Genomic DNA, 24,342 nt, shown 5'->3' on the forward strand with positions numbered 1-24,342 from the left:
AGGACAGGGTAGCAGCCAATATTGGACATTTTTGTTGTAACCGGCTCTTTGAAGAGAATGTAGAAGGCAACAAATTTGCTGACGTTCGATCATTTACCAGACATGCCTGGCGAATGTACTAGTGACACCCATGTTCGAGACATAGGGGTGTTTAGCATCTAAACTAAGTTTATAGGTAGATAGAGGTAACCACTGCTTTCAATCTTTCACTGCCGTTCTGTTTTCGGACTTGTATTAGCAGCCTATTTTTACCCCGCCCCCTTTCCAAACCCAGCTCCCCCCCCGCATTGGTGTATTACCCTCTACCCAGGATACATCTCAAACATCTTCACTCTCGCTGGTTTTCTGTGAAACACGACACTCTATTTCACTGGCTATACCAGTGTGCAAGAATTTCTGAAACTGATCTAATCCCACGACACATTCCTCCCCACACACTCATTTGTGCTGTAATCGTATTTTCATAACAACGGCAGCAGTCCTGCACTTCGTCTGTTTTACATCTAAGGTCGTGTGATTGGAAATTGATTTCACGAAAGTAGTGGACAGGTTCGATTTCTATAATATTGTCAGCTTACCTTCCATTCTTAGATCTCGTCTTTCGGATTGTCGCTGGCTGACGGCATCGAAAGCTGCGCGCAGTGGGTCGTACGGTGGGTGAATGTCTAGATGTTGGTAGCCCGGAGTTGGTCGGAAGAGGTGCGGTCGTGCGGTGATGTAAACAGCATTGAGAGATGTATTTCCACACGGTAGCAGGGCTTCGCCGTCGCCACTTGATCGAGAGAGCATCGGCTACGTTTCCTCAATTGCGTACGTGGCTATGGACTGGTGAGCAGCATGATGTTCCGCCTAAATCACGGACGAGCTTAGAAGACGATCCAAAGGATGCTGGCAATATTCAGGACAACACATTGTAAAACAAACCGAAATTTTGCATCGTTCTCACAAAATATGAGAGTCAGGGTGAATTCTATGTTCATTGATATGCAAACAGTATCCATGCGATGACTCGTGATCACTGATTGTATGTAATCATAAATCTCCTCACGAAAATGTTCTGTCTACGGACATCACTATGGTCACGAGTACTAGCATGAGGATAATGTGAAGGATGGCGAGGAATTGGTCAGTTGACGAAACCCACTGCATGTAGGTATGGTCCTTCAACAATTTCAGGCAGGTACCTAAGCAAGTTAGCATGAACGTTCTGCGCATGACATAGTCCAGAACGTGGACGTGTCAGCATTGTATTGGATGGTGAGAGGTTTAAACGTTCACACTGGCACCTTTGGACCAGTATGGCTGCGACTGACAATCTGTGCACTGAGTGGTGTTCCCACGGGTATCCATCTATCTAACTTCTAATTGAATAGTGCCATTGCCATCGTTAGCAGATCCGTTCGCAGTACATCTCGGAGCCCTAGTTTGGGCCTTACACAGCACTAAATGGTTACCCAGGCAAACGTCTGTGTCCCATGCTTGCACGTACATCACCATTGATAGCTCTTCAGTGACTCATATAATCCCATTGTGATGCTAAGGTTGTATACCTCAGCCAATAGTGATTTTCCCGTGCTTCATGGCATAGTGCTCTATAATTGTATGCAGCAGAGCTAGGCATCCAGAAACAAAGCTAATGGTACGTTCCACTGGGATTTATCTATTTCAGTAGTGACACGATTCCTATTGTTCTATTACCCAACTGTACTAGCCCAATGTTGATTTGACCCTATATCGACAATACTGTGATAACTCAAGTCTCTTGTGTGGTGCCGCTCTTCAGTCTATCGTCAGTCTTTGCCCATTGGGTGAACTACCCATTGTTTCAAATGCACAATTCCCTTGAGCATACAGCCTATCACATGGTGATATGACCAGGATTCAGGACACTAACTTCGCATGAACGCTCTTTGTGTTCCTATCTGCTGACTGTGTCACGGCCTTCGGACCCCTAGCTGTCCAGATGCGGCCGCCATGGCCATCCCAGACATGAGCACAATGCCTCTAAGCGTCTTACAAAGGGAACAGGATCATTCAAGAGAATACAATTCGTCGTTCAGCGTCTCCAGTCACCTTGTCTGATGTCTCCGATCGACGCCCTACCGTTCAGCTAGGGACTATCCAAGCCATCATTCATCCGTACGCCTATCAACGAGGCTTTGTAATTACTTTTTAGCCCTACACAGGTCCGACACTGCCATGTACTGGTGAAGCAACCTTCTAGGATAGGACAATGACAAATTGCCAACAGTCGACCACAGCATTGTGTAGATGTTAGAGCAGAGACTACAGATAGCATCATATATAGGAGAGCCGTCTGAGTGTGATGAAGATTGACCAAGCATCGCGCTAACCGCTCCTTTGGGGATTTCAGCAACGTCAATGCCAATTTGGTGTGGAAATAATGAGCCATTGTAAGAATGCGTTAAGTGCAATTGCATGTTCTGTATAGAGATGTATTCGTTAATTTAACTCATTCAAGCCATTCATAAACAATATCACTCACCGCTTATGGAGGGGGTAAGCCTCAGCCTTTCTTTACTATTTCGCAGTAGTCATTGGGCAACGACCGTATCTATAAACTTGGCAGTTTCCGAGAGCTCTCTCCCACACACTCTCAACTGATAGCAGCCAGACAATAGAGACAACGCACAGTCTTGAAACCTTGCAGACATGGTTGCCGCCGTTACGCCCTCAAGCCCAGCGTTGTTGCACAGCACACGCGGGATGCTGCCTGGTCAGGAACAGCATTCTTTCCAAGATTACCTTTCTACTCTACTGTGCAAGGTGAGCCAAGCATTGACCCATTTCTAGTAGGAACTAAAAGGATTCGATGTGAATGGCATTTCTCCTCACAAAACTGTACATCCACAAGCTACCCTATCAAAGTTGACCAAGAACGCTGCTGAGACAAAGGTGTTTGGCAGCGCTCACGAATCCAGCTGGTTTCGTCCATACCTCCGTGCGGATTTCACTTGTATTCTGTGATATGTATAAGATGAAAACGCCAGATGACCCGCGATAGCGTCTTATCTGAGAAAGATGGAATTTCAAGGCATTCTCACGATTCCACTTAGGCGTTTTCTACGATGTCCGTAGCGGCCTTGAAAACGTAGGAGGTGCCACTGGGAGGGCACTAGTGAGACGTGGGTCCAGCACGTGCCGTCTGGAGCCTACTGGTATCAATCTGCTGTGCGGTGTTCGTCATGAGCCTAGTTCATGAGATGACATCAGCACCTTTCTAGCATCTAACGCCCTGTTCTAGCACACCTGTTAGCCTAGTACACGTGTGCAGATAGCTGGTTCCTGACTAAGGGATTGCGGAGAAATTCGAAACGGGATTTTTTCGTTTTGCTCCATTCGGACGACCGAAAGAACCTTTTCAATCGCTGTGTCTTCCATTTCGTTTCGTTGCATTAGACCTTAAACATGTTGAAATCCTGTAAAAGACATTGGGACATTCTCCTCATTCTTAGTCGCTGACACACATAAGTAGTATGATGTTTTCATGGCTTATGGCCGGATCAAAGATGGAAAAGTGGCAGATGAAGTCCGGAGGGTTTTCCTCCTCCCTCTGTATATACCAGGACACATACCAGTATGGTGTGTCCGAAGGGTATAAGACAAACGACCAGGACTGAAGGTACGCCAATCCATCCCTCAACCTCTTACAACTCATTATTACACTGTATAATTCACTGGAAACATGAAATATTACCAACTCACTCTTGGTCCAGATGTAGACGCAGTTTACAGCACGCTCTGGCAAATAGTCAATAAGTGTCTGGATACCAACCTTGTAAGCTGCACTCTCCCTTTTGGAGCGCAGGTGCAGCCTGTCCTGGTGCTGAACAACGAAAGCACTAAACGAGTGGACTGGGATCAATTGCAGTTGGATGCAAAGATCGAAAACTCTCCTAGTGAGTCTTGCTGCGATCTCTTGAACATATCTGTTATGTACTTCGCATGCTAGACGTTCATCAGCGTTCAAGCGTATCGTATTAGGCGTTCTAGACCCACGTGACTAAACTGTATTACCCCGCATATTCTCACAATCTACAGCTGATATTACTTACAATCCTCCTTTGCCGTTTGGTGTCCTCCCATTGCAGCCGGGAAACTATTTGTCGTTATTCTAAATGACAAAAGTCACTCGAGCATCGTGTCAGAAACCGCAGCGTTGGACAACAGGTTTCGTCAATTCATCGACAAGAACCAAATAGTGGTGATCGGCATAGAAGGGGCGTCCTCATCGAATGTAGGTAAGAAGCAGAAAGCACACGTGCAGAAGAAGCTAGCCTGAAACAGCTCTCTACGGTGAAGTGCAGTTCGACGTACTTGCGAGTCCCATACCATACATTCTGCGGACAAACTCTCCATCTTAATGCCCCGCTGAATACTTGCACAGTATTATCTACCTTGTGCCTATAGTAAGCTCTTGATCTTGATGTGTATTTGCTTGCTGCAAGCCATTCATCAAGAATACAGCCATGTATACAACCAGCCTAATATTCTAGGGTATAATAAGTAATATTGTAGATGCTGAGTTCTTATTCCATGACAATTTCGAAGAAGTATTCGTATTTCTTGTACTACATTCTGTACCGTGGGAAGCAGAGCTTCCCTGTCCTCGAATTATGTGATAAACGGTATCATATGCCTATACGAAATCCCGCATCTTTCATGATATTCGATATTCTACTGATACTTCGTGCCAACCAGAACTGGTCCGTTTGCTTGTGTGATGGCGTGTTGTGCACTTGATTGGAGTGTATATTACCATGATCACTCTGATAATTGATGAGTGGAACCGTGTACTACCATACATGCTGAGAAGGATCATTTGGCATGGCATGCAGTGTTGCAGTGCATGTATAGGTTATGGGTTATAGCACTAGCAGGGCATTCTCATAGACAGTCGTGATTTGCTTGATGCAGCCTGAGAGGCCGCTGGGAGGGTATGATTGAGATCCGGGTCCGACACGTGATGTCTGGGACGTGTCGCCATCGATCTGCTGTGCTGTGTTGATCATGAACTCTGTTAGCGCGATGCCATCAACAGCTTTCTAATCAACATAACGTACATGTAGTTGTACAGTTCCTATTTGAGATCCGAAGGCCAGAGGAGGAACGCAAATGAGACCTAAGACATCTGAAAGTCCCGAACATCTATTCTTAGTTTTCCACTCTTTCGGAGGATGGAAAACCGTTTAGGCTGTAATATCCACCAATGCCGCTCCTTGAATTCAAATTATGGTGTCATGAGCATGCAGTGTTCCTGCAACGGAAAGTGGGATTTCTCCCCTCATCCGTAGCGTAGGTTAGAACAAAAATGGAGGTTTTCGTCCACTTCCAGCTATGGCAGGGATCGGCAAGCAGCGGTTGAATCATGGAAGATCTCTCCTCCGGCTCCTAACGGTCAGCGGTACGCCCGGATATTTATGGCGTGTCTAAAGGGTATAAGACAAGGTTCAGGACTAAAGGTAAGCCATACCATTGTCCCAACTTCTTGAACCGTACCCACTCACCCTCCAATCTGCTGAAACCATGAACTGGTACGACCTCACCCTCGGTCCAGGTGTTGACGAATGCAGCAGGAGCAGATTGTGGGAATTAGTCCAAATATCTCTTGGTATTACTTTAGACTTTTCTTCATCCGGCGGTGTGCCCCCTGGGTCAAAGATTCAGCCAATTTGGTTGTCAACTATGACTCCCCGGATAGGATCGTTTGGGACCTTCTGGGCTTGGACGAGAAAATAAGAAACTCTCCGAGTGAGTATGGCTTTGACCTGATGAGAGTATTCCTTGTGCAGTCGTTTTGGGTTTGACACTCACATAGCCTTTTCAAGAACGCTCACCAAACACCCGCTTGTGTGTTCAAACTCGTGCTGATAATAATAATAATTTCCTATCTTAATTGACGTCTTCCACTTGCAGCCGGCAAACTGTTCGTCATTATCCTAAATGACAACAGCCATTCGGGTACGGTATCAGCCGACGCTGCTAAGGATCCTAGGCTGCGTCAGTTCATCCAAAAGGACCAAATAGTGGTCATAGGCATACCAAGGGTGACGGCATCCAATGTTTCGACGACGCAGCAAAGACATGTGCAGAAGAAGCTCAAGTAACTCATCTCTGTGCAGTTCTCCGCCCTTGGAAGGCCTATGAGGTACTTCGAAGTACCATACTGTCTCGGAACTAACAGTCATGTCTTCGGAATATCCCGCTGATTGTGCACACTCCGCAGAACAGTATCCTCTTCTGTGTGTGCATGGTGGTCTCATGAGTTGTATTCGCTCACTGCAATCTATCGCAACCCTGCTATTAAGAGTATAATGTACATAAGCGGCCTGATACTCTACCTTGTTCTCATTGTACGAGTAAGTGCCGTCTTGTTGCATGATAACGTTGACCAATTCCTAGTATTTCGTAGCGGAAAAGAGAATTCTACCTTCTTGAATACGTTGGCATTTTAAATCATCCACCAAGATGGCAGCCCGCATCTTTCGTGATACTGTAGTCGGTATTATACGCTTATTCACATATATTCTACCAGAACTGGCCCATTGTGCTTGTGTGACGGCGTAGTGTGCGTTTGGAGTGGCCAGTATCATGATTACGCTGCATGGCATTTAGCATGTTTACTCGTGGAACAGGTCAGCTCAGCGTACAATGTGCTGTCGTGCATGCTAAGAATGATCGAGTCGACGACCTTAGGATCTGTTGGGAATGCCCAACTAAGATAATTGAATACAATACCAGTGTTATGGAGCAGGACCAGCACAAAACACTAATGGAACTGTGGAGAATGTCATAGCTTCTTCCCTTGTGACGGCCTGTAAGTTCAAAGCAAGCGGGGAGCAGCTAGATGTATGAGGAGCTGATGATCCGATCTATTTTAATAGAAGTACCATAATTATCGGTTTGCCATATCGTTTTCCCACAAGGTGTAAATGGGAATCGCAGAAATATGTCCAACAATATCACACCATCAGTGTTTTTGATAGTTAGCCATCACAAGCTACAATGTAGACAGCTCAATGATTAATGCTCTCTCCTCGGACATTCACAAAGGCTACTGCATGGTATAAGTGTGGAAGGAATTATTTGCATAACTAAGAAAATTGAATGAGAGAAAATCCAGGATTTGGTGCAATGGAAAATCATAACGCACCTAAGCCAGAGCAACGGTACTACTATGGTATGAAGTGCTACATCACACATATACCCCTACAGTACAATAGAGTACCCTTCCAGTGCACGGGCAACATACAGCATGCTGTGTGCAGGTTATGCATGACCGGTGCTTCAAAATGCATTGCTCCCGTACACTGGCAGCAGTCCCAATGGGGATTGCGCGATACATGTGTTGAGGCCGAGATAATGCAGCCGATCAGCACGGCGAAGCTTGAATGCATCACTGCCAGGTGTGTGGCTGCAGTCGGCACGCGGCATGTCCAGGGTTGTCAATAGTCTTGCACGTTCCACAGGCCCGATAGCAGATAGATATCACCAGCGGTTGCACACACATAACATTTACGTGTTCGGGGCGGCTATCGGAGCCGCGAGGGAAGCCCCGGCAGAGGCCACATCACGTGGACAAGTTTGCGAGCGATGCGGGAGTCTGCAAAGTGTGGTCATTCAGGGTACGATGACGATCGTCCCTGATGCGGAAAACTGCTGAGAGTAGTGGATTCCTGTTCAAACAGAACACCAAAACAAAGATCACGGACTTCAAAACATTACGTTTGCCCAAAGAAAGGGTACAGAGACGGCATCGAAACTCTTGCGGTTGTTCTTTCTCGGGGGTAGAAACATACAATTGGGTTCATCGAAACCGATGCGGTTGCAGGTGGCTCCATTGTGTATGTCTCTAATTGCTATTGGGTATTTACATGTGACATGGTGCCAAGCCTGGCTCTGTTGGGAATGCAACTCAGGCATTGCAGCAGATGGTATGATTCTACTATCATGACTGCTTGCGCGGGCTTCTGAGGTCAATTCAAACTCAAGTCTGAGTGCATGCACCAGACAAGCCTTCATGCGTAGCATTGATTGTAGTCACTATACCGTGGTCTGTGCGCACTGGTGCTAATTGCCTTACTCTAGATGCCTCGGTAGTAGGGTAACTGCTCTGTGTGGCATCTTCACTTGACTGGGGCCCGGGCAGTTTAATTACTTCCAGAGTTTCTGCTGTGTGCAGCATATACCCTTGACATGAACGCTGTCAGGACTCTAGTCCAGGCTGAGCTATCACTGGTGGATGACGGGCAACACCATAGGTAGCAACCTGTGTGGGATTCTATAAATGTGCTCAGGCACAGAGATAAGGCTTGTAGCTACCTGGGCACAGCACTTCAATTACTAAAGCTGGAACATACTTGACTATGGGAAGGGGGGGGGGGGGGCTGAGAGGGGAGGACATTGTGCTATAGCTGAATGCTCAGTGATGCATGCACAGCATACACAGAGCAGATTGATTTCAATTATGATTTAGACTGTGACAACCCTAACTTCAGTGCTTACTTGCTGTGATGATGCAGTGTGCTAGTCGATGCGAAGGCAGTGTGCAGTGTGGAAGTCGATGCGGAGGCAGTGTGCAGTGTGCTAGTCGATGCGGAGGCAGTGTGCAGTGTGCTAGCCGGTGCGGAGGCGTCCAAGCTCTGTACTGTCTGCGTCTTGTTCGTTGAGGCTAGTACAAGAACAAAACAAGAGATGTAACAAGTTAGAAAGATATCGATTCCCCCTGAATGGCCAGGAAATTCCATTGCCAGCGGCGTGAGGCAGTGGACAGCTCCACCTGGAGGGGAAATTCACCCAGCTAGGGTGGCGCTAGTATGTGAAACCGCATTGCCGCATTGCCGCGTCAAGTATTCTGGTGTTTATCAATGTGAGCAAAGTCATTCGTACCGCCCCATCTAGGCTGGGCGAATCTAGATACTTGACGTCAAACGTGCAATTCGTGTTGGATCTGCTGACTCGAAGTTCACGGCCGCATGTGGGAATCATGGTTCGGATCAGCCGTCAGTCCTGCGAGGTGCGCATCATCGATCAGATATGCAGACTGGACACGAGACACCGGCATGGTAAGACAATGGTATCAGTATGCCTGCCACCTCGGGCACAAGCTGAACTGTATGCTGCGTAGCTTTCAAATAAGCCTTTCAACTAAAACTCTTCCAACTTAATCTAGAAATGGCAAGTTACGTGGAGGTTAGCCACAGCGCTGCTGTTGCAAAGTCAGAGGCCATGGAACATGCCCGCAGTTTTAGTAGGGACAATCCCCACCTGCGTACAGCACTTCCCGTTTACCATGAGAGCGATAGAAGACTGCGGCCGGCCGGAAGGCCAGAGAAATTACACGTTACCAGTATGAGCACTTCAAGAAGCGACAGGGAGGTTGCCCAACTTGACCGCCGTGCTGCTCAGTCTTACAGTAAGTATACTATACCTATTGGTATACATGACTCGCTTTAGGACACATGCTCAGAGTATGTTTCTTTCCCACTCTGATCTTGCGTCGCAGGTGGCCGGGTTCAAACGTTCATCACTGACAGCGGAACGCCAAGAGTCCATGACACGACCTGGAAGGCAAGACACGATAGGAATTTAGCTGGCATTGTGCACCAACCAGACATCCACGCCTACTCAGTGGGACCCCACGGGCCTTGCGATTATCAGCTCAAACATTTTGCCAAGGAAGCAGGCCACCATGGTCATAGCCAGAAGAAGAGGCATTAGATGCATTTACCTGCACTTGCCCTGGCAACAGTACCCCATCCAATGTTGACAAGTACACCTTCAATATGAGCAATAATCTCCAATTAAGTTTGGCTGACATCCTATCACTCATTCTCTTGCTGCCTTGTCATGTCACTATCCATGAATGTTCATATCTCCTCCGGTGGCGTTATTCACAGCTCCAGTCACCAGTCGTTTCTGATTTTGCAGACATTTCAATGCATTCTACTCCAGTTTTGCTTGGTGCTCACTGTTGCGGAAATTGCCTCTCGTTTCGTCTACGTTTTTCGACATTAATGTACTTTCGTACTGAAATGGACTTTTGAGTTAAAATTCACCAGCACTCCTGTGTATTTATGTAGCTTTTTCCTGCCATCATACTTCTATACACTTATTGCAAAGATGAATTCATTCAAGACGAGGTGTTTGCTGATACATTGAGTCTCGAAGTTGGATGATGCTACCGGATGTGTGGCTATTTGCTTTCCAGTGTGTGAGCAATGATAGCGTATCTGAGCTAAGAATGCTCAGGAGTTGTAAAAATATGTGCAGATGATGTGCTCAAGACCTGCATGCTACTTGAAGTTCAGCAATAGGGAATTATATCAATCACTTCTTGGCTCGCTACCTGAGAGCAATGATCTTTAGGGTTGAAGTAGCACAGCACCCTTGCCCGTACCACGTCGTTCAATTCTCACCAGGGGTGGCGGAAGGTATTTTAGTGTGGTACGGTCAGCAATCTGGAGTACAATTTACTCGTGGGGGAGTGGTGGCGGAGCCGAAATGTTTTGGAAATTTAGATCACAGATCAGTGTATTTTATTGATTCACGGGGTACCTGGGGCAAAAAGTGGTACGGTCAATACCGCAGTGACCGTACCGTGTCCGACGCCCCTGATGCATGCTCACAGACTTCGATGCAACGATAGGTTGGTACTTCTGAACAGATATATGGAATATGTATGTCTGTCTGAGGGAGAGAAATGAGAGAGGGGAGGGGGGGGGAGGCATTCAAAGACAGGCGTCACTGATCTAATACCTGAGAAGTGCCAAGTGGACAGATTGGCTATAGTAGTAGGCTGGTGTACTGTAGTCTGTAACCCCCCCCCCCTCCCCCTCCCCCTCCCCCCCCCACACACATAAACTGTGGATAACACACACATTCGGATGATGTCATCGATTTCAATGCCGCCATCTCTGTACTCGCACTTACCAGCATGCGACCTGGGGGCATGGATGCGTTACTTCCAGTCCTCTGTCATGTACTGAACGGGAAAAGCACAGAGATGGGAATTTTCAATTTGTCCCCTGCGTGACCAGGAAATTCCACCGTCCCTGGACACACACGAAGGAGAAAGCAATACGAATGGGCAAGCAGCTCACAGATCTGAATGAACCACACTACTCCTCCGTCTCAGCTTAGGCTACAGGGGTTCATAGTTTTGACTGTGAGCGGTGGTATAGTCCGTGTCGTAGGATTCAGACAGCAGAAAGTTCTGGGAGATTCTGATTTTCGATCCGATATATGTATGTGGGGTGGAGACGAGACATCTACGTGGACAGACAATGGCCTTATCACGTTAACCTTCGGAGACACCATCTGCCAGAACACCATGCCGCTACGGTGGCTGCACAGCAAGCCATCATAGCATGACACTTTGCTGTAGTTGTCCTTATGCTACGACAACTGACGCTGTCTAGTGCAGGACAATGACGTAACACAACTCTCTGTTTGATAGTTTGAAATACGCGCCCTTTAGGGAAAGCGAGTATATCGCTGCTCCATATTATTGTGCATGCTAGAATGTATGCAGGTTAGACTCTTGTAAGAATAACAATAACTCTCTACGATCGAGTCATATCTTTGTTTCTAGTACGGTATGTCTAGAGCATGTTTCTATCCTGACCGATGCATGACAGTGGAAGTGTACAAAACCAAGCGTAATCGGAAAGGAATGTCCACACAGCGACATTGACCAAGGCTTCTCTTCTGTCTTCGGGGTATAAAAGGCGAAACACATACGAGTCGTAAATCTCAATTCAGACCTTTGGTGCCTGTCGCCACATCAGAACCAGCGAGACCGAGCTACTTTTTGAGAGGAAATGGCTTCTTATTACGTTGTAGACAATAGTGCCGAAATTGCAAATTCGGAGGCAATGGACGCTGCCCGAAGCTTCACAGTACACAATCCTTATGTTCCAAATGATGTAGAGGTCTACCACGCGAATGACTCAGCTATTCCAGACGGTCAAGGTGAACAGGTTTATGTTATGTCCGCGGACACGTCCCGGATGGACCCTGAAGTTGCACAGCTTGATCAAAGGGCTGAAAACTCCGCCAGTAAGTCTACGGGTGTCTTGGGGGTGTCATTGGGTAGTAGGCGTGTCATCGGGTAGTAGGGAACCCGTGCTACCCATAATTAGAGTGGGTATTTGGGTAGCAGCTTGCTCCTGGGAACCCGATAAGGTAGTTGAGGTATGGTATTTTTACAACCGTGCATGTAAAGTGCACGGCTATGTGCTTCCTGTACACTTTCTATGTAGCACAAGCGCACACTCACTGTAAAAACTATGTCAAACAGTACCCGATAGGGTACCCGTGCTACCCGGATAGAAATACCCGAACTCATTACCCGACCAAACCCTACCTGTTGCAACCCTAGTTATAATTATCCACCATACGATGCGTAAGGCGCAAGAAGATTCTTGAAGACAACATCTTCATTATTCATTCTGTTATTGTTTAGGCGGGCAAGTTCAAACTCTCTTATTGGATACTGGGACACCTTGGTTCGGAGATGTAACCCATAGCGCAAATAGTGATGTGCAAGCCCAAACCGTCATCAATCATGAGGCTACGAATGCTTACTCAAGTGGATCAAGTGGTGCAACTCCCTCTCAGCAGAAACGCTTCGCTAGTAACTCTGGATACTGATGCTGTGCATGAACGTGCCAGAAGAATATGTACGGTTCAAATTTTCTGCGTTTTTTCTCTCATTCCAGTGTGAGGATTTTGCTGATCTTTTCTTGATGGTGTTTTTTAGGCTCCTTTCCTAATAGTTTTAGTTAGTACTGGGCGGTCTGTCAACTGAATTGCCAACAACAGGCATGGACATTATAGTTAATACCATCTTAGTTCTTTCTTTGTTGTTATCTGGGTATGCACAGTTCACTTAATTTTACCATTCCTTCTCATTCTATTTTGGCTTGTGTACTCCATGTACATAGCACTGGTGCACAGAGAGCTGCCACACAATCAACAAGCTCATGATCCTAATCAAATCGTTCTGTCTCAGTGTAAAGAATCTATTGGATGGTTGATCTGGACCCACTCCTGTTACGAAGTGTGTGACACGGACAATAGTGACAGTCTAGCCGCTTGGGGTTCACTGGACATCAGGCCATGACAGCATATGTAGACAAACAGTGCATTGATCTGTGAATGTGCTTGTGGAGCAGGACAGTGTGTTTGGCTTCGAGCCACTTTCACGTGCAGTGCGTGTATCAGACATACTCAAATCACAAGCGAACAGGAATATTTCATGAATAGCTGGACATGGAAAGCCGTGTTGCTGGGGCAAATCTACAAAAGCGGCTGCTACTCCGTTCTCCTGGTGGTCTTACTAGCTTGATCTAACTTGACAGTTATAAGTAGCTTGCTCCTCAACCTCAACAAAGTAACAAACCCAGTTTCAAATGGCAACCTCAATAGAATACTCCTACAGCTCAGCTTTGTCTGAAACAACAGCATGCGCGGCGATGAATGCACTCCTGACCTGCAATAGCAATGGCTTCATGTCCGAAGATCTAGCCTTTAGAAAGGAACCAGTTTGGCACAACACCCTTTCAAAGAAGGTCTTCATCGTACGCTCCTCAGAGACTCGCATAGACACTGAAAACACACTCATCTCCAACTATGCTGCCAACTCCTATGGTAAAAGTCGTGCATTATTCTCTGTTGGCGTTCGGAAATGTACCAAGTTGGGATGTGTTCATATGACTTTTCAGGCAAACGTGCCATCGCTATTGTGATCGACGACGATGTACCCTCGTGTTGCGGGCTCGCATCAGGCTACGTCACACAAGACAGAAAATTCTCCGGACTGCGCCGTGCCAACTTCGACATCTACACGGTCACAGAGCGATACAAGACAACATGCTACCAGAGAATGAAGGCGGCTCGGTCAGTCGGCCAGTTTACGTGCTGTTAAAGAACGTGCTTCTGAGCAGCAGGGTATGACTCTCACATCATACACAGGATAATAGCATTGGTTCTGTGCTTTCTTTATAGTCCACATGCATGCATATGTGAAGCACTATTCCTCACTAGCGTGGATTCATGACCAGATGTTTGCATTGACAACTGCCATTCGTTCTTTTTTTCTGTTTGTACACGCACAATGCCTTTCCTTCACTTGCCTGATATGCTGTTTCGCCTTAGTGTGTGCATGCAAATTGACTGAAAACTCCCGTCTCAACTAATCTCCTCCATGACTAAAAAGATACAGGCGTGACTGCAAGTTTACTGCAGAGCTGTCCCTTGTCATCGAGATGCTGTCGGAGATAGATAGGATTGATTAGGGACTGCACTCTCCAAGGCTGCCCTACCGTGATCTGAGGGCTAGCATGGCAGAGCCTTCAGTCGCGCATCTGCCGCGTCCCTGTAGGCATTTCTGCGGTCGGGCAAAGTGCGTCCTACGTGTCAAATGCGCGAAAAGGCGAGCTACGCATGCAATAGGCATGCTGCAGGGCTAGTTCACGTACATCATAGCCTCGAGAGTTTTGCTGACTGCAGCTCACCAGCACGTTGTGCATCAGCTCTGGGGTTCACATTGGCTTTCGCTCGACACACTGCTCGAAGAAATTATCAATGCAATGCAAGAGCATGTGCATCGAGTGACCGAGATGAAATGAAGCTACCTACATGATCTAGACCAGCAAGAGCAAAGTACATCCAGTAAGCTCGTTTTAAAAAGGCGACTTCGAGGATGGCAACTGCGGTCGTGTACAAAAAGGTCGGCTCAGTATCAGTTAAGGAGGCCAGACAGGCGTTGACCGATCTCTTTGAGGATAATCCGTACTTAGAAAGAAGTCTTGGCATACACGCATTGTCTGTGAAGGCATACCCTCAGAAGGATAACCGTGTATTGAGAGTATTTGTTGTCACCGAGACCGATGTCAAACTTGACCAAGAAACAGCTCTGGTTGAAGACTTCCCTGAAAATTCCTCCGGTAAGCCTGATAGACTAGATAGCCAGCATTGCTTCTCGGGTATATGTCCACTGCCTCAAACATAGTCACAGCCAGTCATGTACTGTAAGTCACAGTTATGTATCCTAGCCCCGACTCCTACAAAAGACACACACACACGTCCACTGCCACTTCCACATGTCCATCGCTGAAACGATGATAACGAACAAGCCAAGTTAGCAACTTGTGCTGGGATTACACAAAACACACACATACACACACACACCACACACACACACACACTACTACTACTACTATGTACAGCTACCCTATCGGGCCACGCCGCTCCCAGAAGCGGGAGACAACGACAAGAAGAGAGAAGAGAAGAGAGAGAAATCGCAAAGTCAACAATATTTGGCATGGCGTTGCAAGTCCTGTGGCCTTGAGAACCGTCTTTCGCAATGCTCGCATTCATGACGGCAGTTGTTCCTGGCTGCACGTGACATCCGTTTCGCACGGTCACAGTGATGACGGCTCAAACCAGAACGAGAGCGGAAAGAGCGGCGACAAACATCACATCGCAAAGAGTCAGATTCATGGCGAATGGATACAGTGGGGACATCCGTGGACACAGGACAGCGATGCACAGCCAGTCCTCCAGCGCTCCTCAACCACCGCATGCACTTCATACATTGCCTGGCACCCTTCTGTTGTGACACAGGCAACTTCCGCTGGGCAATGCACTTGTGTCGGGCCATGTCGTTACGGCGGCGGAAGTCTCTGGCACACAGCAAGCAGCGCAAAGGTGGCGAATCATCTGTGTGCGGTGGTGGCTCAGCAAGGAACATCCTCCAGTTCTGCCGGTCTTGGGCATTCTGAAACCAGGAATCCACGCCAGCTGCCCTCATGTCTCTCTGGACAACGTCTTTCCAGCGCCGCCGGGGACCACAAGGAGGGCGACGACCACTCAACCTTCCAAACAAAATCTGGACGGGAGCACGGTCTGCAGGCATGCGCGCGACGTGCCCGAGCCATTCTAACCGCCGACGCCGAACAAGGTCTGACACCGGTGTAGTGTCACCCCAGCGCGCACGGAGCGTTGCCGATGAGATTTTCTCCTCCCATTGCTGACGCCGAGATACACATAAGATGGAGCGAATGCACCGGTGGTGAAAGTTAAAAAAAAAAAAAAAAACACACACACACACACACACACACACACACACACATACACACACACACACACACATATGCATGCGCTACCTGGCTTGGTGCATTTCTATTTCAAATGCACGACCCTTGCCTGTGCCTGGCCTGGTTTGTTTTGTAGCCTCCATAATAATGCTCTTCTTTGCTTCTGCACATACACACACACACGCACACGCACACACACACGCACGCACGCATACGCACACATACTCATACACACACACATACTCATGCACACACACACACTGCTCTTTTGATCACAGATGGAAAGGCACTAGCCATTGTGCTTCACAGCACCAGCCCCCGATTCGGGTTGGCTAGCGCGTCCGTTTGGAGAAAGAGGGGATCGCCACATCTCCGACGTCTCTTCAAAACTTTCAATGTGTTTTCTTTTAAAACAAGACACGATATTACTTCTCCTGCCACACGATATCAGCTTAGAGAGGCTGCCAAATTTGCTGGTTTGTACAGGCGGAGATGGCGCAGATAACCGAGCCACGCAAAGCTGGGTGCTCTGTTTTCCCTGTAACCTTTTGAAGCACGTAACACATCTGCATTTCCAACTGTGTGAAGATTACATATTCGGACATGGTTTTGTTCTCTTTGTCTTCCCAACAATGCAACAGCACTGGTATACACCTCAAGCTGGCATTTTCAGTTGAGCTATGATGCTTCTTGTACTAAAATCAATATCATCAATAGTCCTGCATGTGACTTTGAACGGGATGGCAGTGTCTGCTCTAGGATTGTAGGACAGCCGGGTACACGTGTACCTTGCGCAACCATTTCAACCGCGTCGGAGCCGGGTACACATGTATTCGACGCGCGCCTCTGCATGATCTGTCACACATACAAGCCATGTAGTCAGTCCTTTCAAAGTTCGAACGTGTAAAGTACCAACCGGGTCACCTGTGACCCGGTACTATATTTTCAATTGGGTCCAAGCGCTGCCCAACCGGGTCGATTACCCGGCTCACCCGGCTCTGGAGCAGACACTGGATCGTAATAACACCACTGGTCAGTATTGACATGCTTACACACCCTAATACCATTGGCTAGTGTGGCTACTTTACTGTGCGTGTAAACAAGTGATGGCACCCGAATATGCGTACCATAATTGCCCATTTCTGCTACACTCTTTCTGTCAACCTTGATCTCCTTGAGTCTGGCAACTAGAAAGAGTCCAACACAAAGACTGCAAGGCTGTCAAATAGCATTGAGGTGCTGACAGAGCATGATGGAATTGATAAGATGCACAGAAAGGTTGACACAGAGCACGCTGGCGACCCCTGCCAAATCATTGGCTGTGCAGAGTTACATCCCTGTCGGGGATTCCAGTGGTCAGACGACGGTTGCGCCATGCATGGCAATGTTCAAGTAGGCGAGCTGTGCGCTTGTTCAGCAGGACTGTGGGCTCCTTCACGCACGTCATACACAGAAGCCAGGCGAGCCATAGTCTAGATGGGTCAGCGGCATGTTGGCGTTAACTCGGGGATCTCATATGCAAACACGGCATGAACACCATTCAAAAGGCGCTTTAATCGGGTGAGAGCTTCAGCACTGGGCCAACAGGATCAAACAGACTTTGTTGGCACAATCACATCTGGTTTCATCGAACTAGACCACCATTAAACAAATTTCACTTGGCAGTATTGCGACTTTTCCAATGGCATCCGCCGTAGTGTACAAGAAAGTTGGATCGGTCTCAGATGTGGAGGCACGGCAGGTGTTGACTGACTTGTTTGCAGATAACGGATACTTACAAGATAGTTTGGCCATCTATGCCTGTTCTAGGAGCCCGTACTTTGACTACGATGACAACGTATTGAGAGTGTTCATAGTATCCGCCCTGGATGGACGAATTGATCTTGAAGCAGCTGGCGTCGAAGACTATCCCGAGTTTTCATTCGGTAAGTGCAGTCCAAAACCTCAGAAGAGACCCTGCACACATTCGCACATCCTGCTGAAACATGGCTATTTGTCATCACAGGCAGGTGTTTGATAATGTACAGTGTGTACGCTTTCTTGATAACCAGTCTTCCTGCATACATGCATATACATGTATATCGTTGGTCTTGGCTTACAGGTGGAGAGGCAGTGGCAATTGTGTTGCATAGTTTGAGTCCAATCTCTGGGGCGGCGAGCTACATCATCTGGCGGCGAAGAAAGTTTCAACAGCTACGACGGCTCTTCAAAGTATTCTCCTTTGGAGTGGATAGGGGAGACAGAGTTCAGCCTGCAACATCACGTCAACTTAAAAGCGCAGCCAGGCTTACTGGCCGATATTAGATATGATCTTAGAGCACATCCATGCACCATTTGACTTGGTCCCTGCACAGTAGGCCATCTTTCCACTGGTTTGTATACATGGAAGGAATTGTGATGGTGGTGACTGTGATATCTATCATTCTTCGATTTCCTCCAACATTTTCCTTATCCTGTTTTTTCTCTTCACGTATTTTACGTATCTGCCAGCTATAGCTTAGATAGACTTGCTCGTTTGGACTGCTGCAGTCAATTCAATTGTTCACTCAGATCCATTCGTTATCTTCATTCCGGATCTAGTAGTTTCTCACTACTAAGGCTCTGTAGTCAGACAAATCAATCCAACATGGTGCTCTCTTTGCATTTCGGTGCATGCGAGGGTGCTCGGAGAGCCCGGACACAAATGTTTGCAGTCGAGTGTATCTTCCATTTGGAAGTCGCGAATGTATTCCGAAACGTATCTCACCAGCAGGAATGAATCTATAAAAACTTGGTTGGAGTTGGCCAAGCACAACCAATTGAATCCATCTTCTAGCGCTGGGCACCAAGGTCATACAAAAATGTTGGTAGAGATTGACAGCCAGCGCACAAGATATATGGCACGGTCCTAGGCGGTCGAGAGTTGCCACATTAGGAACATACAGCGACGGAGCGAAGGGAACTTTGATATGATCTCTGCTGTCTTGGTATGCTGCCAGAATAGTGACAACTGAGAACAATAATCTATCAGAAGGTGAGCATGGTAGTCTATTAGGCTCGTGGCACACGCGTGGTGATTTGAAACCGGTTGACCTACAATGTTGAAACTGTGGGCATCCAAGCAAGAGAAGTGTCTTCGGGTACTTTCCCATCTCGGCTTCGCCCAGTACCGCTGACCCTATGGTATTCATTTGAGTCAATATATAATAAAGCATGGTCATACACGAACAATACAATAGTTGTCACACTCGGGGCTGACCCCGCAAACAAATTACCTATTTGCTTTACTTACGTAAGACGTCTTCTGACTCATCAAAACAATTTTAGAAGCACGGCACGATGCAATGAACTTGTCACGCAAGCACGGCATGATGTAATGAACTTCTCTCGCAAGCACGGCCTGATGCAATGAACTTCTCTCTCATGTAAGCTGAGGGCCTAAGTACTCGTATAAGAGCTCAGGAAGACGGAGCTCCATGAGAAGTCTTCCATGAGCAAGCGAAGTAGAAGAAAAGAGTAATTTGCATCCTTCAAAATTTCAACTATGGCCGACGCCGTTGTCTTCAAGTGCACAGCGTCAGTCCAACGCAAGGAGGGAAAAGAGGCATTGGAAGGAATTTTTCAAAATAATCGGTTCATGTTCTATAACCTTCCCGTAAGGCATGTCTCTGCACACAATCATAGTGGCAATGAGATGAAAGTCTTCGTCGTTTCCAGCAGCGAGTCCCGGATCGACCCCGATGCTTTTGGCGTTGAAAACTACCCAAGCACCTCGTTCGGTAAGTTGTCTCACTAAGTGCTAAGATACCTTTCTGTAAAGCACTGACATGGCCGCACAGATAAGAGCAGCCGATGTCAGTCTTAGTCACATGTCCGTCAACTCACATGTTGTGGGTATTGAAGCTGATGTAGAGAACCATGCCAACAAGTGTCAACAGTATGTCTATTTGCTGTATTGGCTAGACCATCCTGAGCTGGACGGATCAACTCCGAAGGATGTACTACGCACATGTTGTCTGGTGATTGGTTGACGAGCCATGAAACTACAACTTACAACACATAACACCTTCATTTCCTATGTGTATATGGCATACTGCGCTCTGTTCCCCAATATGTACTCAGCACTCTAAGGATAGGTTGCAATGCCTCTGCACCACACACCTGTATGATACTGATGTACTAGACTTTGTTGGCTGCCTATGTCTTGCAGGTGCAAATGCCATCGCTCTGATCCTGCATGACCACACGCCGAGAGCTGACCTGGTAAGCTACGATGTCCAGCAAAGCGGAAAAAAGTATGCCCAACTTCGCGTAGACGGGTTCACGCTAATGTCGCTAAGGGATAGTGCATCGCAGCCAAACGACAACCAACTGAAAACAGCTGCACGCTTAGTAGGTCTGTACCGGGCCCCGCCAAGGAGACCGTGGTAACATTCCCGCATGATCAAACTCAGTGCCTGAAGTTCACGTAGGCCAATCCTCCAACTGTTGGACACTAGTATGCATACTTGTCCGCATATCAACGCAACCCATTTCTTATATTCACTATTTTCACTTCACTTTCTAAAGTTCTATTCCCAGGAGTTTCGATTATTTCACGAATTCGATGACATGTTGCTTTATATGTCTTGAGCTGTTGTTCTTCAATTTGGCCGCAGTACTTATTATACTACTTATCAGTACGGTCATGTTCTGTGTGCATAACAATTTATGAGTACCAGTTGTGCATATCAATTTCATGCAATGGGTTTTGAGAAATTGAAGCTATTCCTAAATTACGTGAGTGTTGAATGGTGAGGTTTGGCTTGCAAATGAGTGTCGAAGAAAGATGATGCGCACAAGAGGTTGAATGATTGGAATATCTCCTGCATGAATATAGCAGTGTTTCAAGATGCACTCACCTAGCCCGAACGACAACAGACGCGCAAATCCTCAAGCATGTCAGCTTGATGCAGCAATCGTAGCAGCTGCTGCTACCGCTCTCATTCACCTGTATCAATGCACATTGCAACACACAGAGAAACAGGCAGGGTTATGTGTGGCACTGCTAAAAAGCTCATATCTGCTTATAGGCAAGCATTACAGAGAATTGGCACGCGAGTGTACACCGTAAAGTGAAACGATTAATCTGCCAACTTCCAGCCTGTCTAGATTCAGAGTAGCAGAGTGCCCAGACCAGCACAAAACGTGCAACGTCTTGGTCCTGTAGTTCTACTGAAAATGCCATCACGTAGCGGATAGGCAGCTCACCGTGGATAGCCGGCCAACACTGAGACTGCATGGCCATACGAAGGGTGTGAAACCGTGGGCACTGGGCGGCTGTCACCTGACATCGGAGATAGGAGCTGCACTTAGACATGCGTGCCTCGGGCTATGCGATGTCACCTTCTGCAGCGAAACGAATAGTGGAGAACAGCAGCAACGCACAACACACTTGAAGCCTGATCATTACATTGAAACGTGGCACGCAGAGTGATGACTTAGGGGAGTGCCGGGAAAATCTTATCCTACCACTCTGCCATCGCCCCATAAGGTGGTTTTCAACAACGTCACCAACTGTCACATCTTCATTGTGCCATGTTCCAGCGCTTCGCAAGCAGCTAACCACTCAAGCTCTCTACCGCCAGTGACAAACATCAGCAGCGGGATGGCATCGCGCATGTGGTCTCGGCACACCGGAGCGTATAAATGAGGCGAAGGAAGTTAGTAAGTATTATAATTCTAGAGACTATCTATCGCTAACTGTGAGTGTGAACGCTTTGTTTGGTATTGACCATGGCATCCATTATCCAATATGGCCATTCTGCTAATATACATGAACGCTCTGCAAAATCGGCCGTGGAGAGCTATGTTAGTACCAGCCATATGACCGACAGCGGTAAATTGCTCAGTGTCGTGAAAACACCACCTGTTCACAGTAGGAATATAGCGAGGGCATATGTCGTGCCAAGCAGCTCTAGCAGAAATGATATTGAAACAAACCTGAGTGCACTTCAATCGAAGCCAAATTCTTTCGGTAAGGGACACAGTTTTGGTGTGGATTTAGGAATGTTTCTGCCCTCCTGAATTCTGTATGTGCGCACACTGTGGAGCTAGGATAAGACACTCGACTAAAGTGTCGCAATCTCTGGTGTGAGGGCTGTAGTGAAAGGCGTACATCCAAAAATTATACAGGAAGTCATTACTCGTAGTCTTCTGGGTGCTGTTATACGTTGTTGCCTCCCAGGAAACTATGATCCTCCACGTGTCTGTAAAGCTTTTTCAAGGTTGTACCAATGGTCACTTTTTCGGTCACGTGCGAGAAATATTTGAATCGCTGGTGAACAGGCGAAGTCCAGTTCACGTTCACTTTGTACGCGAGTGGATGTGTGGAGGTGGAAGAAGCAGTAGGATGGCGCTCCACTTGATGTCCGACACTCGTGTTGAGTCAGAGCAGTTGCCAGGAAGCCCTTCCATGGCTTGGGCGAAAAAGGACAAGCTTCAGAATCGCTCCAAGGGCTGGTGGAGGCGAACCTGTCACATTTGGTATACTTTTCCATGCATTTTGACATGCGACCTGTTCACCACGATCTCGGGGTGATCGCCGGGGCGGTGGCGGGAACCGCGTCCTTGAAAAAGCTCTATATTGTCAACTGAATATGCGCATACCCAACAGAAAAGGGAGTGCGGGGTCAACGGGATGGTATCTCAGGGGTGTAGCTCGCACATCTGTAGTGTGGTGACCATGTACCAGAGCACTTATGTGGGGTGGTGACCATGTACCAGAGCACTTATGTGGGGTGGTGATCATGTACCAGGGCACTTATGTGGGGTGGTGACCATGTGCCAACGGCAACCTTAAACTTGCTATTTCGCCTAATTTGACTATTGTTGTACCTATGATGGCCATTCGCCGGTGTGGTGACCGGACCACGTCGACTATACACGAGCTACACGCCTATGACTTGCATGGAAGGTTTTGCTGGAAGCATCACTTTGCTCTTGTAGAAATACTGACGGATGATGAAACGTCCGTCAGGTTAGTGATGAGGAAAGGTTTTACAACACAACGTCAAACACCATTGACCAACTAAAAGCTACGATCTGCAGCTTCCTTGAATTAACATGATTCGACTCTGCGCCGAAAAGACCAAAACTTGTGAAGATTTGATTAAAGGGCTGCACGTCCCGCATCATGAAGAATTCTACTAAATGGGCAGGATGAGAGAATACCTTCTAAAGGCAAGCGCTACTCTTTATACGTCTCTGACTTTCCTTTCTCCCATCAACTTCTTTGTGATTCTGTCTTGTTTAGGCAAACCCATGCTGATTGTTGCACCGGACTCGAGCAATGCCTCCGGACGCGCTTCAACAAACGCGTCGACCTACAGCGGTGCCGGCTACCTTGTGTTTTCAGATCCGCACTGTTCACACCAGCAGAAGAAATTCGCTGCGAATGTCGGGCACATGCTTCCACCAAAAAGCCCATGCTGTAGGATATTATAGGTGTACACAATGTCATAGTGATGCGAGCGCGGCAGTGTTGGCCCCTGGCTTCAGGGGAGCTTCCCCTCATGGCCCAATTATTAACGAGAACGGACACATGTATTCTCAAGTCCGTTTTATCCGTAGCATTCTATTACAGCATGCCTTGACACATGACCCAAAATGCAGAATTTTGTCCATTTTCAAAATTATAATGTAACTATGTCAGAATGTCTCCTTTCATCTCCCCAGCATGATAATATATAGACGACTTTGGTGTGTATTGCGGACACCCGTATTGAACGCAGTACATGCGCGAGATGTACATCTTGATGTGAGTTTATGCCATTCTTGAACGGTTTTGACATTCTTGCACACGCCATTAGGCTGTGTCCACCAAGTGTATGTCTTGATGACACACCATTGGTGATTTAAACATTCGTATTTTGCCTCGTTTCTGTTCATTAGCGAGTCATTGTGAACCGAGCTCTGAGTGCTATTTAGCTGGTGATCAATGTTAGACACAAACCAATTCCAGTGGTGGATGCATGTGTTACGAACACCCGGCATGGAATAGGCGCGTACCTGCTAACATAGCTCTCTTCACAGACCTGACAATCCGGGTGATTTCCCCATCACCGTCACCAATTGGCCACAACTCAGAGGACAAGTAACATGCCTTATTTGTGAAGGGATGTAACGCTGACAGCAATACTTGCAAATTTCCGTGCTTTCCTGAGTATAAGCCGCACTTTCAACACTCAAAATTCACCCA

The 24,342-nt window shown here is 47.3% G+C and overlaps 6 long non-coding RNA genes across 12 annotated transcripts in view; 4 read left to right on the plus strand and 2 right to left on the minus strand.

Annotated features, from left to right (window-relative positions):
- LOC135822619 (uncharacterized) overlaps positions 1-4,204 on the minus strand; it is an 8,252-nt gene extending 4,048 nt beyond the window's left edge. Inside the window, exons 1-2 of one of the 4 annotated variants that reach the window (XR_010554513.1) lie at positions 4,077-4,204; positions 579-888 (exon numbers count right to left, since the gene is read on the minus strand). This is a non-coding gene — a long non-coding RNA (uncharacterized LOC135822619). Of the gene's footprint in view, positions 1-578; positions 889-2,073; positions 2,443-2,506; positions 2,879-3,726; positions 3,863-4,076 lie in introns of those variants that run through there. The other 3 variants (XR_010554514.1, XR_010554512.1, XR_010554515.1) reach the window with 3 other exon arrangements.
- Positions 3,070-4,215, plus strand: LOC135822623 (uncharacterized). Of its 2 annotated transcripts, none has more exons than XR_010554520.1 (2): positions 3,070-3,643; positions 4,113-4,215. It is a non-coding gene; the product is annotated as an uncharacterized LOC135822623 (long non-coding RNA). The 2 variants fall into 2 exon arrangements; XR_010554519.1 differs by lacking the exon at positions 3,070-3,643 and adding an exon at positions 3,784-3,920.
- Positions 4,216-4,906: 691 nt separating this feature from the next.
- Positions 4,907-6,552, plus strand: LOC135822620 (uncharacterized). Its single transcript, XR_010554516.1, has 2 exons — positions 4,907-5,483; positions 5,938-6,552. It is a non-coding gene; the product is annotated as an uncharacterized LOC135822620 (long non-coding RNA).
- A 40-nt stretch (positions 6,553-6,592) lies between these two features.
- Positions 6,593-24,342, minus strand: part of LOC135822622 (uncharacterized) — a 60,178-nt gene continuing 42,428 nt past the window's right edge. For both annotated transcript variants that reach the window (XR_010554517.1, XR_010554518.1), the window contains exons 2-6: positions 21,354-21,491; positions 21,005-21,093; positions 10,954-11,075; positions 8,527-8,692; positions 6,593-7,697 (exon numbers count right to left, since the gene is read on the minus strand). This is a non-coding gene — a long non-coding RNA (uncharacterized LOC135822622). The remainder of the gene's footprint in view (positions 7,698-8,526; positions 8,693-10,953; positions 11,076-21,004; positions 21,094-21,353; positions 21,492-24,342) is intronic.
- On the plus strand, positions 8,679-10,176 carry LOC135822616 (uncharacterized). The gene is made up of 2 exons (XR_010554508.1): positions 8,679-9,436; positions 9,527-10,176. It is a non-coding gene; the product is annotated as an uncharacterized LOC135822616 (long non-coding RNA).
- LOC135822617 (uncharacterized) lies at positions 11,576-24,054 on the plus strand. Of its 2 annotated transcripts, none has more exons than XR_010554509.1 (7): positions 11,576-12,081; positions 12,488-13,674; positions 13,749-14,972; positions 16,403-18,049; positions 18,226-19,882; positions 20,314-21,809; positions 23,398-24,054. It is a non-coding gene; the product is annotated as an uncharacterized LOC135822617 (long non-coding RNA). The 2 variants fall into 2 exon arrangements; XR_010554510.1 differs by having other exon boundaries at positions 20,314-21,805.

The sequence above is a fragment of the Sycon ciliatum genome, chromosome 8, assembly GCF_964019385.1.
Source record: "Sycon ciliatum chromosome 8, ocSycCili1.1, whole genome shotgun sequence".
NCBI lineage: Eukaryota > Metazoa > Porifera > Calcarea > Leucosolenida > Sycettidae > Sycon > Sycon ciliatum.